Consider the following 12,116-nt stretch of genomic DNA (forward strand, 5'->3'; position numbering starts at 1 on the left):
AAATGTTCACCATTCATAATCCTTAGAGAGAAATAAACTTCAATGTTCCACAAGGTCATATGATTTGTAGAGTCTTAAGTCATCCCAAGGATGTACTCAGGGTAGTGAAGGACATCTTCAAGATTTAACTCAACATTTCAGCTTTGTATTGCTGAGTGCAGATCCCTATTTTTCCCTGGCTGAACATGGGTCATGTTACCAACCTTTACATTTCTTTCCACCCATTTCTTCAAAATAGATTCTTAATTACCTTCAAAGGACCCCTGAGACAGACTCTGTGAATCATTCTAAATACAAATTAACAGTAATCTGTAACACTGGTTAAGTAAAATGACTGGAAAGGATTTTCAGGGCCTTCCTTCTCAAAGCACTCCTAGATTCTGCTCTTCCAAAATCCCTACCATCAAGTAAATACTAACAATCTCCCTTTGAATACTGAAGACAATTTCTTTGATGCACAAAATAAAAAAAGAACTTTATTTTAAAGGTCAAGTTAGATTTGAAGATCGAAGGATATACCTTTGACAAACTAAGATGAACTTTTGACTGGTTCCACTTCTTTTCTGGTGTGTCTTTTTTTTTTTCTTTCTTTCTTTTTAGTGCTTTATGTTACACTGGGAGGGAATGCCAGTTGGTGATTTAATGACTTTGAAAGCCTACTTTTGTCATCTTCCTCTATGTTCACTCAGTTCTCTCTTCTTTAGTTAAGTCTCATTAAAGGCCATTAGAAAAACAAGGACAGAGTGAATCTCCGAAGCAATCTGCTTTACTGACCATGTCACCCTGTTTCTTTTTACTTTACTGAATTTAAAGATTTGTTTAGTGTTTAAGCTAATACATTAGAAAAAGGAAAAGAGTCTAATATAGTGTTGTGAGCAACATTCAACATAGCTTCATAATTACACTAAAATATACATTTGGCACTGCTCAATCATTCTTGGCTTTGAATAACACGGGGCTCATCTGAGACCTTTCCTCTTCCCGAATGAAACAAAGTCTCCACAGGGGACGGCGCTGACTTGCTGGCAGAACTGTTTTATTAGAATTTTTTTTTTTTTTTTTTTTACCATTTTTCATAGAAATTTTATTGTTTCCCTGGAAAAAGTTAAATAATTTATATTTCTTCATTTCAATAAAGACGGGAAGGTTCATTTCTCAGATTTTATACCAGTGTGTATGGAAACAAATGAAAGGTAAATAGACATCCCAAAGTCACATTTAATGATAACTTCAGAAACAAAACAACATTCATACATGTAAGAGTTTATGGAGAATATCAACTTGTAACCTCACACTTTCAGTTCATTAATTTGCCACCTATAATATAACAGACCATTTCACACAGAAGCAAGATACCCATTGCCATCAAGTCAATTCCGACTCATAGCGACCTTACAGGACAGAGTAGAACTGCCCCATAGGGCTTCCAAGGAGTGGCTGTGGATTCGAACTGCCAACCTCTTGGTTAGCAGCCATAGCTCTTAACCACTTCCCTGCCAGGGAAACAAGAAAAGGAAATAATTATTAATAAACTTACAGTATCAAAACTTAATATTAATTTTCCACTTTTGGTATTATAAGGTCAATTTATTATCCTAGAAAATATATGGGCTTTGTGGATAGAGAGACGTGCATTAAAAATTCAAACAGGCCACATCATGGATTTGTGACTTTGAGTGAGTTACTGAATTTCTTTTAAAAATAAAGTGGAAATGTCAAAGGTGTTTTTGAGAATTAATTGAAATAACATAAATGAAAGTGCTTCATAAATTCTATCATACTAAGTTGGTGCTTAAAAGTAACGGTTTAATTAAATTTGTTTTTATTTTAATTGGAATAAATGCTCAACTTTGGAAAAGATATTCATATTTGTGAATTTTCAAAGGCACTATTTCACTGAAAGACTAAAGATTTTATGATTTATCTCATTTATTCTTTGTAACAATTGCTATGAAATTTTTATCTTTATTCTTAAATGAAAAAACTAAGGCTGGGAGAAATTACGTGACTTAAATAAATTCCTATAGCTAAAAAAAAAAAAAAGCTAGCAAGTGTTAAATGTAATGTCAGACTGCCTGAAATGCAATTCTGTTCCCTTAAACTGCACAGCCTATGTACAATTAGAGACACAGACACAGAGACAGCAGTTGTCTGCCTTTAATTAATTGGGAATAAATAAATTGATACAATAAAATAATGCTCAACTTTTTAAAAATACTTTTTAATATATTTGGTTTTAAATTTTAACCCCTAAGTTTTTTTATATATCCTATTTAATTTCATTAAAAGTTGATACAAAACGAATCAATGCTAAGAATGGGGAATTTTCATTGCCTTTTATATGCCCAACTTACCTCTGCTATTCGTATAGTTTCACACACACTCAGAATGCCTAGGATGGTAAAAATGCCATCGTTGTAATCCAGGGAAGCCAGCATTCCTGAAACCATCCCCTCCCCTTCCCACCGAACATAGGATCTTATAATGCCCTATTACAGATATGTCTCATTTTACCCTTGAGGAATATATAATTGCAGAGAGTGAGAAAGGAGCAAAAATATAAAAGAGGGAAAATGTCAGAAGGTGTTTTGAAACTCTATGACATGGTTTCTACACAGATTTTACTTGCACAGATACTTAAAGTTTTATCTATTTGAACTGCCACTGGCTCAAGGGGATTAATTCAGGGAATCAAAATTTCCAGAAGAGGAATGTATACAAAACACTAAGGAATATAAAACATAACACACATTAGTATTGAAATTGGAAAAGAGAGCCTGTGAGACAGGGAATAAAAACTAACAACAACAGTTAAGTCTGAAGTTTTTCCCCTTGATTCCCCTGCCCCCCAGACAAAGACAAGAACCCAAATATCTTATCTCCAAATTCAGATTTCTTCTCAGTACTCTATGCCATTTTTTAAAGCTAAAAATCTACCACATTGTTGTAAATACATATATGAATCTTATTATTTTTAATCTGCCTTCTAATACAAATTTTTGCTGCCATATACTGCTAATACTTTATGCTTTTTTTGTGATCAGTCTGCTACTGCTCACCAGCAATAGCAAAATGAAGAGTGTACCTTATTTTGATTGAATAACGTTGTACCTTATATTCCAAAATAATAATTGGAGTTAGTATCTTCCCTGCCTACATTCAATAATACACTTACACTCAAATTAGATAATTTGAATAATAAAAAAAATTGTTCAGATTCTCCGGAATCTATACAAAATCTGTGGGTTATTTCAGAGTTCCAACTATGTATAAAACTAGAACAAACTCAAGCTTTTTTTTTCTGTTGTTTGTTTTGTTTTTTACTTCAGGCTATCACACTAGATAACAAGCAAGTTACTCAAATTGAGAATGAATTTACACGTTTTTAAAAGGAAGATAATCATGTTTAGTATGCCATATATCTAGTAAATAAAATTTAGTATAGAACTTACCTAGTTGAGTAAATGCACAGAGTAGGTATTCTCTTCAGAAGAGCTATTATTATTTATTACACATCAATGAGACTTGCAGGTTATATAATGGTAATAGTGGCTCCCTAAATATTCATCTTTGTTATACATTTTCAAAAACAAATACAGATAACGAGGAGATTATAAAAAGCCAGAGATAATACGTCTTCAACATAACTAGGAAACAGAGTATTTATGAATTCTCAATTACTTGTAAGTAGGAAAATAATACCCAAGTCCATCAGATAAGTGGAAATAATTGTACAGACACTGCAGGGAGTGTACAAAACATGGTGTCAAATTTCATATTTCATATAATTTCTAAGAAGAAACTACTTTATTGTGCTAGTAACAGAAAATTTAAGAGTTAATTAAAACTGCTCTTTTAAGCAATTACAATGTAAAACATTTTTAATGTTCAGGATAATTAGCCAAATGGATTATATCTTATAGTCACTGGTTTTCTGTTCAGAAAGATAAATCGACGATTACATGGAATTTACTGAAAGTTTTAAAGGAAGGCACAACATAGACACTTCTGTGTTAAAAAGAACGTTTAAGTATTTGAGTTCGCCATTGGGGTAGTGGAGAGATGGATTTAGGGTAGTGAAGATTAGAAGAAGGCTAGAATTTCATTTATTTTTTATTGAACCTTCATAATAACATTCATTCATGCCAATAAATACTTTCATTTATTTTCTGGAAATCCTATTTTATGGATCAAGTCTTTGAAGGCTTGTTTTACTTGCTGGTTCCTCAGGGTGTAAATGAAGGGGCTCAGCATGGGGGCAATGGGAGTGTTGAGAACAGCTACTCTTTCTTTGCTGAAGGGTTGACATACATGAATATGCAGCTGCCATAAGAGATGGAAATGGCAATCATATGAGAAGAACAAGTGGAGAAAGCCTTTTTCCTCTGACTGGCAGAAGGGATTCTCAGAGTGGTGATAGCGATGCACAAGTAGGATACAATCACTAATGCCGATGTGAATAGCAAAGTAACAAAAGCAAAGTAAAAGCCAATCATCTCTAAAGGCCAGGTATCTGTGCATGAGAGTTGTAAGATGGGGAAGTGGTCACAAGAGAAGTGGTCAATGACATTGGAAGAACAGAAATCTAACTGGAGGATAAGCATGAGTGGTAGGAAAATGGTCAGGAATCCTCCCAGCCATGAACAAAGAACGAGCAGGGTGCAGATTTTCTTGTTCATGACGGTGGTGTAATGAAGGGGCTTGCAGATGGCAACATAACGATCATAAGACATGGCAGTTAGAAGAAAAAATTCAGGCACACCCATAAAGATGAAGAAAAATAATTGAGCTAAACAATTGTTGTAAGAAATGGTCTTGACTTTAGTAATGATTGCCCCAGAAATCTGGGGATAGACACAGTGGTGAACGTAATCTCTAAGAAGGAGAAGTTCCAGAGGAAGTAGTACATGGGAGTCTTTAGATGAGAGTATATCAAGGTGAGGAGGATGATGGTCAGGTTGCCTGTGACGGTTAATACATAAGCTATACATAAAAAGGTAAAGACCAGAGCCTGAAGCTTTGGGTCGTCTGATATGCCCAATAGTACAAACTCTGTAATCATTGTGTGATTTCTCATACTGATGTATTTTCCTCTTTGAGCAAAATCTATTGGTGAAAAACAAAACATAAAGAATGAGCAAGCATTAAAGATTTAAATATTAGTATTAATAACCCCGATGACACTAAATAATGGACCCTTTTTTCTCTTTCAGCTCTTTTCCAATATCTTGTCACCCTTATGAAAATGGAACATTTTCTTAGAGACTCTTTGAAAAGAAAATTATTCACAGACCTATGTTAAAACCCAAATCAGTGTCAGTGTGTATAACCTCTACATAGAGTCAAATTTTCTATATTTTCAGTATATCCTTGAATCATAAATTTCCACACCAATATTAATGAATTATATGTATAGTTTATATACTGAAACATTGTTTTCCAGCTTTGAAGGCTGTGTGATTTTAGGAATGAATCTGATTTTGAGTATTTATCCTGGTGCCAAAATTTTAAAAATTTTCTTATCTAATGTTGTAGGGTTCTTAACCAATGTCATAGAACAATGTGTGTACTGACTATTTAATGAGGAATTAGTTTATCCTGTAAACCTCCATCCAATGCACAATAAATTAAAAAGAAAAAAAAAGAAGGCAAAAACAAAACTCAAAAGTTTTTATTGTTTACTAGGGCTTTGGTGGTAATTGGAACCCAGTGGCAATCCCTGAACTTAATAGTATCTGAAATTATTTTTATTCTTAATGCCTTTTATTTTAAATACAATCAGCAAAAATAAAGGTGTTTTCCAATCACATAAACATATCACTAGAATGACCTTGATTGTAAACAAGAGTAAAGCTTAGTTTTCATTAATGGGAAAGAAAACAGAAACCAGAGAGATGAATCAATACTCACATAGATAGGGCGTATCGTTAATATATTTCTACAACATGATTAGTGGTATCATTGTTTGTGTTTTTTATTAAAATTGACAATTATTAAATGGACTTTTTTTTTTTTTACTACTATTCTCTTTGGTCTAAAACCTGACTGAGGACAAGAATGAACTCTTAAAGAAAGTTTTAATGCCAAATATCTCATTGTCTCCTTTTTAGAAGACTGATTACGGGAAATATAAAAAAAAAAAAATTTTATGTATATACATATATTTTAGGATTTACTATAGGGAAAACAGAAATTGCTAAAATATAAGCTCAGCGGTTTTTATCTGTTTTTTTTCCACTGCTCTATCCTTTACAACCAGAATTGTATCTGTGTATAAGTTCACTCTTTTGGCAGTTCATGGTATGTTCCATATTTTTTGCCAACACCACAGTTCAAAGTTGTCAGTTCTTCTTCAGTCTTCCCTAATCATCATCTAGCTTTCCTATGCACGTGGAGCAATTGAAAACACCATGGCTTGGGTCAGGCTCACTTTAGTCTTCAACATTTTGCTTTTCATCACTTTAAAGAGGTCTTTTGCAGCAGATTTGCCCATTGCAATGTGTCCTTTGATTTCTTTTTTTTTTTAATTAATTTTTATTAAGCTTTGAGTGAACATTTACCATTCCAATCAGTCTGTCACATGTAGGTTTACATACATCTTACTCCCTTCTCCCACTTGCTCTCCCCCTATTGAGTCAGCCTTTTCAGTCTCTCGTTTCATGCCAATTTTGCCATCTTCCCTCTCTCTCTATCTTCCCATCCGCCCTCCAGTCAAGAGTTGCCTACACACTCTCTAGTGTCCACCTGATTTAATTAGCTCACTCTTCATCAGCATCTCTCTGCCCCCCCACTGACCAGTCCTTTTCATGCCTGATGAGTTGTCTTCGAGGATGGTTCCTGTCCTGTGCCATCAGAAGTTCTGGGGAGCATTGTCTCTGGGATTCCCCTAGTCGCAGTCATACCATTAGGTGTGGTCTTTTTATGAGAATTTGGGGTCTGTATCCTATTGGTCTCCTGCTCCCTCAGGAGTTGTCTGTTGTGCTCACTGACAGGGCAGACATCGATTGTGGCCGGGTACCAACTAGTTCTTCTGGTCTCAGGATAATGTAGGTCTCTGGTTCATGGGGCCCTTTCTGTCTCTTGAGTTCTTAGTTGTCGTGTGACCTTGGTGTTCTTCCTTTGCCTTTGCTCCAGATGGGTTGAGACCAATTGATGTATCTTAGATGGCCGCTTGTTGGCATTTAGGACCCCAGGCACCACAATTCAAAGTGGGATGCAGAATGTTTTCATAATAGAATTATTTTGCCCATTGACTTAGAAGTCCCCTCAAACCAAGTTCCCCAGACCCCAGCCCCTGTTCTGCTGACCTTTGAAGCATTCATTTTATCGCGGAAACCTCTTTGCTTTTAGTCCAGTCCAATTAGGCTGACCTTCCTTGTATTGAGTGTTGTGTTTCCCTTCACCCAAAGCAGTTCTTATCTACTGACTGATCAATAAAAAGCCCTGTCCCTCCCTCCCTCCCTCCCCCCTTTGTAACCACAAAAGTATGTGTTCTTCTCCGTTTTTTCTATTTCTCAAGATCTTATAATAGTGGTCTTATACAATATTTGTCCTTTTGCCTCTGACTCATTTCACTCAGCATAATGCCTTCCAGATTCCTCCATGTTATGAAATGTTTCAGAGATTCGTCACTGTTCTTTATTGATGCGTAGTATTCCATTGTGTGAATATACCACAATTTATTTACCCATTCATCCGTTGACGGACACCTTGGTTGCTTCCAGCTTTTTGCTATTGTAAACAGAGCTGCAATAAACATGGGTGTGCATATATCTGTTTGTGTGAAGGCTCTTGTATCTCTAGGGTATATTCCGAGGAGTGGGATTTCTGGGTTGTATGGTAGTTCTATTTCTAACTCTCTAAGATAACGCCAATGGATTTCCAAAGTGGTTGTACCATTTTACAATCCCACCAGCAGTGTATGAGAGTTCCAATCTCTCCGCAGCCTCTCCAACATTTATTATTTTGTGTTTTTTGGATTAATGCCAGTCTAGTTGGTGTGAGATGGAATCTCATCGTAGTTTTAATTTGCATTTCTCTAATGGCTAATGATTGGGAGCATTTTCTCATGTATCTTTTGGCTGCCTGAATATCTTCTTTAGTGAAATGTGTGTTCATATCCTTTGCCCACTTCTTGATTGGGTTGTTTGTCTTTTTGTGGTTGAGTTTTGACAGAATCATGTAGCTTTTAGAGATCAGGCGCTGGTCTGAGATGTCATAGCTGAATATTCTTTCCCAGTCTGTAGGTGGTCTTTTTACTCTTTTGGTGAAGTCTTTAGATGAGCATAGGTGTTTGATTTTTAGGAGCTCCCAGTTATCTGGTTTCTCTTCATCATTTTTGGTAATGTTTTGTATTCTGTTTATGCCCTGTATTAGGGCTCCTAGGGTTGATCCTATTTTTTCTTCCATGATCTTTATCGTTTTAGTCTTTATGTTTAGGTGTTTGATCCACTTGGAGTTAGTTTTTGTGCATGGTGTGAGGTATGGGTCCTGTTTCATTCTTTTGCAAATGGATATCCAGGTATGCCAGCACCATTTGTTAAAAAGACTATTATTTCCCCAGTTGACTGACACTGGTCCTTTGTCAAATATCAGTTGCTCATACGTGGATGGATTTATATCTCGGTTCTCAATTCTGTTCCATTGGTCTATGTGCCTGTTGTTGTACCAGTACCAGGCTGTTTTGACTACTGTGGCTGTATAATAGGTTCTGAAATTAGGTAGAGTGAGGCCTCCCACTTTCTTCTTCTTTTTCAGTAATGCTTTGCTTATCCGGGGCTTCTTTCCCTTCCATATGAAATTAGTGATTTGTTTCTCTATCCCCTTAAAATATGACATTGGTATTTGGATTGGAAGTGCGTTATATGTACAGATGGCTTTTGGTAGAATAGACATTTTTACTATGTTAAGTCTTCCTATCCATGAGCAGGGTATGTTTTTCCACTTAAGTATGTCCTTTTGAATTTCTTGTAGCAGAGTTTTATAGTTTTCTTTGTATAGGTCTTTTACATCTTTGGTAAGATTTATTTCTAAGTATTTGATCTTCTTGGGGGCTACTGTGAATGGTATTGATTTGGTTATTTCCTCTTCGGTGTTCTTTTTGTTGATGTAGAGGAATCCAAGGGATTTTTGTATGTTTATTTTATAACCTGAGACTCTGCCAAACTCTTCTATTAGTTTCAGTAGTTTTCTGGAGGATTCCTTAGGGTTTTCCATGTATACGATCATGTCATCTGCGAATAGTGATAGCTTTACTTCCTCCTTGCCAATCTGGATATGCTTTATTTCTTTGTCTAGCCTAATTGCCCTGGCTAGGACTTCAAGTACGATGTTGAATAAGAGCGGTGATAAAGGGCTTCCTTGTCTGGTTCCTGTTCTCAAGGGAAATGCTTTCAGGTTCCTCCATTTAGAGTGATATTGGCTGTTGGCTTTGCATAGATGCCCTTTATTATGTTGAGGAATTTTCCTTCAATTCCTATTTTGGTAAGAGTTTTTATCATAAATGCGTGTTGAACTTTGTCAAAGGCCTTTTCTGCATCTATTGATAAGATCATGTGGTTTTTATCTTTTGTTTTATTTATGTGATGGATTACATTAATGGTTTTTCTGATATAAACCAGCCTTGCATACCTGGTGTAAATCCCACTTGATCAGGGTGAATTATTTTTTTGATGTGTTGTTGGATTCTATTGGCTAGAATTTTGTTGAGGATTTTTGCATCTATGTTCATGAGGGACATAGGTCTAAAATTTTCTTTTTTTGTAATGTCTTTACCTGGTTTTGGTATCAGGGAGATGGTAGCTTCATAGAATGAGTTGGGTAGTATTCTGTCTTTTTCTATGCTTTGAAATACCTTCAATAGTAATGGTGTTAAGTCTTCTCTGAAGGTTTGGTAGAACTCTGCAGTGAAGCCGTCTGGGCCAGGACTTTTTTTTGTTGGAAGTTTTTTGATTACCGTTTCAATCTCTTTTTTTGTTATGGGTCTGTTTAGTTGTTCTACTTCTGAATGTGTTAGTTTAGGTAGGTAGTATTGTTCCAAGAATTTATCCATTTCTTCTAGGTTTTCAAATTTATTAGAGGACAATTTTACGTAGTAATCTGAAATGATTCTTTTAATTTCATTTGGTTCTGTTGTGATGTGGTCCTTCTCGTTTCTTATTCGGGTTATTTGTTTCCTTTCCTGTTTTTCTTTAGTCAGTCTAGCCAATGGTTTATCAATTTTGTTAATTTTTTCAAAGAACCAGCTTTTGGCTTTGTTAATTCTTTCAATTGTTTTTCTGTTCTCTAATTCATTTAGTTCAGCTCTAATTTTTATTATTTGCTTTCTCCTGGTGTCTGATGGGTTCTTTTGTTGCTCACTTTCTATTTGTTCAAGTTGTTGGGACAGTTCTCTGATTTTGGCTCTTTCTTCTTTTTGTATGTGTGCATTTATCGATATAAATTGACCTCTGAGCACTGCTTTTGCTGTGTCTCAGAGGTTTTGATAGGAAGTATTTTCATGCTCGTTGCTTTCTAAGAATTTCCTTATTCCCTCCCTAATGTCTTCTATAACCCAGTCTTTTTTCAGGAGGGTATTGTTCATTTTCCAAGTATTTGATTTCTTTTCCCTAGTTTTTCTGTTATTAATTTCTAGCTTCATTGCCTTGTGGTCTGAGAAGATGCTTTGTAATATTTCGATGTTTTGGATTCTGCAAAGATTTGTTTTATGACCTAATATGTGGTCTATTCTAGAGAATGTTCCATGTGCGCTAGAAAAAAAAGTATACTTTGCAGCAGTTGGGTGGAGAGTTCTGTATAAGTCAATGAGGTCAAGTTGGTTGATTGTTGTAAGTAGGTCCTCCGTGTCTCTATTGAGCTTCTTACTGGATGTCCTGTCCTTCTCCGAAAGTGGTGTGTTGAAATCTCCTACTATAAATGTGGAGGTGTCTCTCTCACTTTTCAGTTCTGTTAAAATTTGATTTATGTATCTTGCAGCCCTGTCATTGGGTGCATAAATATTTAATATGGTTATGTCTTCCTGATCAATTGTCCCTTTTATCATTATATAGTGTCCTGCTTTATCCTTTGTGTTGGATTTAAGTCTAAAGTCTATTTTGTCAGAAATTAATATTGCTACTCCTCTTCTTTTTTGCTTATTCTTTGCTTGATATATTTTTTTCCATCCTTTGAGTTTTAGTTTGTTTGTGTCTCTAAGTCTAAGGTGTGTCTCTTGTAGGCAGCATATAGATGGATTGTGTTTCTTTATCCAGTCCGTGACTCTCTGTCTCTTTATTGGTGCATTTAGTCCATTTACATTCAGCGTAATTATAGATAAATAAGTTTTTAGTGCTGTCATTTTGATGCCTTTTCATGTGTGTTGTTGGCCATTTCATTTTTCCACATGCTTTTTTGTGCTGAGACGCTTTTCTTACTAGCTTGTGAGATCCTCATTTTCATAATGTTTAACTTTATGTTTGTTGAGTCATTACGTTTTTCTTGGCTTTTTTCTTGAGTTATGAAATTGATATTCCTTTTTGTGGTTACCTTATTATTTACCCCTATTTCTCTAAGTAAAAACCTAACTTGTATCATTCTATATCGCCTTGTATCACTCTCCTTGTGACAGTTCAATGCCTCCTATATTTAGTCCCTCTTTTTGATTATTGTGATCGTTTATCTATTGATTTCCATGATTTCCTGTTATGTGAATTATTTTGTTTATTTATTTATTTTTTAGAGTTAATCTTAATTTGTTTGTTTTTGTTCTTTCCCTATTTGAGTTGCGTTGCTCCTAGTTCTGAAAACGGTCACTGTCTGCCCGTATTTGTTCGTTTTTCGTCTCTAAGTCTGTGTTTGTTGTTCAGAGTTCGTAGATTGTTATGTATGTGATTGATTCACTTGTTTTTCCGAATCTTTGTTGCAAGAGGGATCCGCGGTAGCGTCCACCTAGTCCGCCATCTTGGCCCCCGTCCTTTGATTTCTTGACAGCTGCTTCCATGGGTGTTGATTGTGGATCCAAGTAAAATGAAATCCTTGACAACTTCAATCTTTTCTCCCTTTATCATGATGTTGCTTATCGGGCCAGTTGTGAAGATTTTTTGTTTTCTTCATGTTAAGGTGTAACCCATACTGAAAAC

The 12,116-nt window shown here is 35.4% G+C and overlaps 1 pseudogene; it reads right to left on the minus strand.

The window, feature by feature from the left end:
* Positions 1-4,158: 4,158 nt before the first annotated feature.
* LOC126064040 (olfactory receptor 6C3-like) lies at positions 4,159-5,077 on the minus strand (annotated as a pseudogene).
* Between the last annotated feature and the right edge of the window lie 7,039 nt (positions 5,078-12,116).

Source organism: Elephas maximus, chromosome 20 (genome assembly GCF_024166365.1).
Source record: "Elephas maximus indicus isolate mEleMax1 chromosome 20, mEleMax1 primary haplotype, whole genome shotgun sequence".
NCBI classification, from domain to species: domain Eukaryota; kingdom Metazoa; phylum Chordata; class Mammalia; order Proboscidea; family Elephantidae; genus Elephas; species Elephas maximus.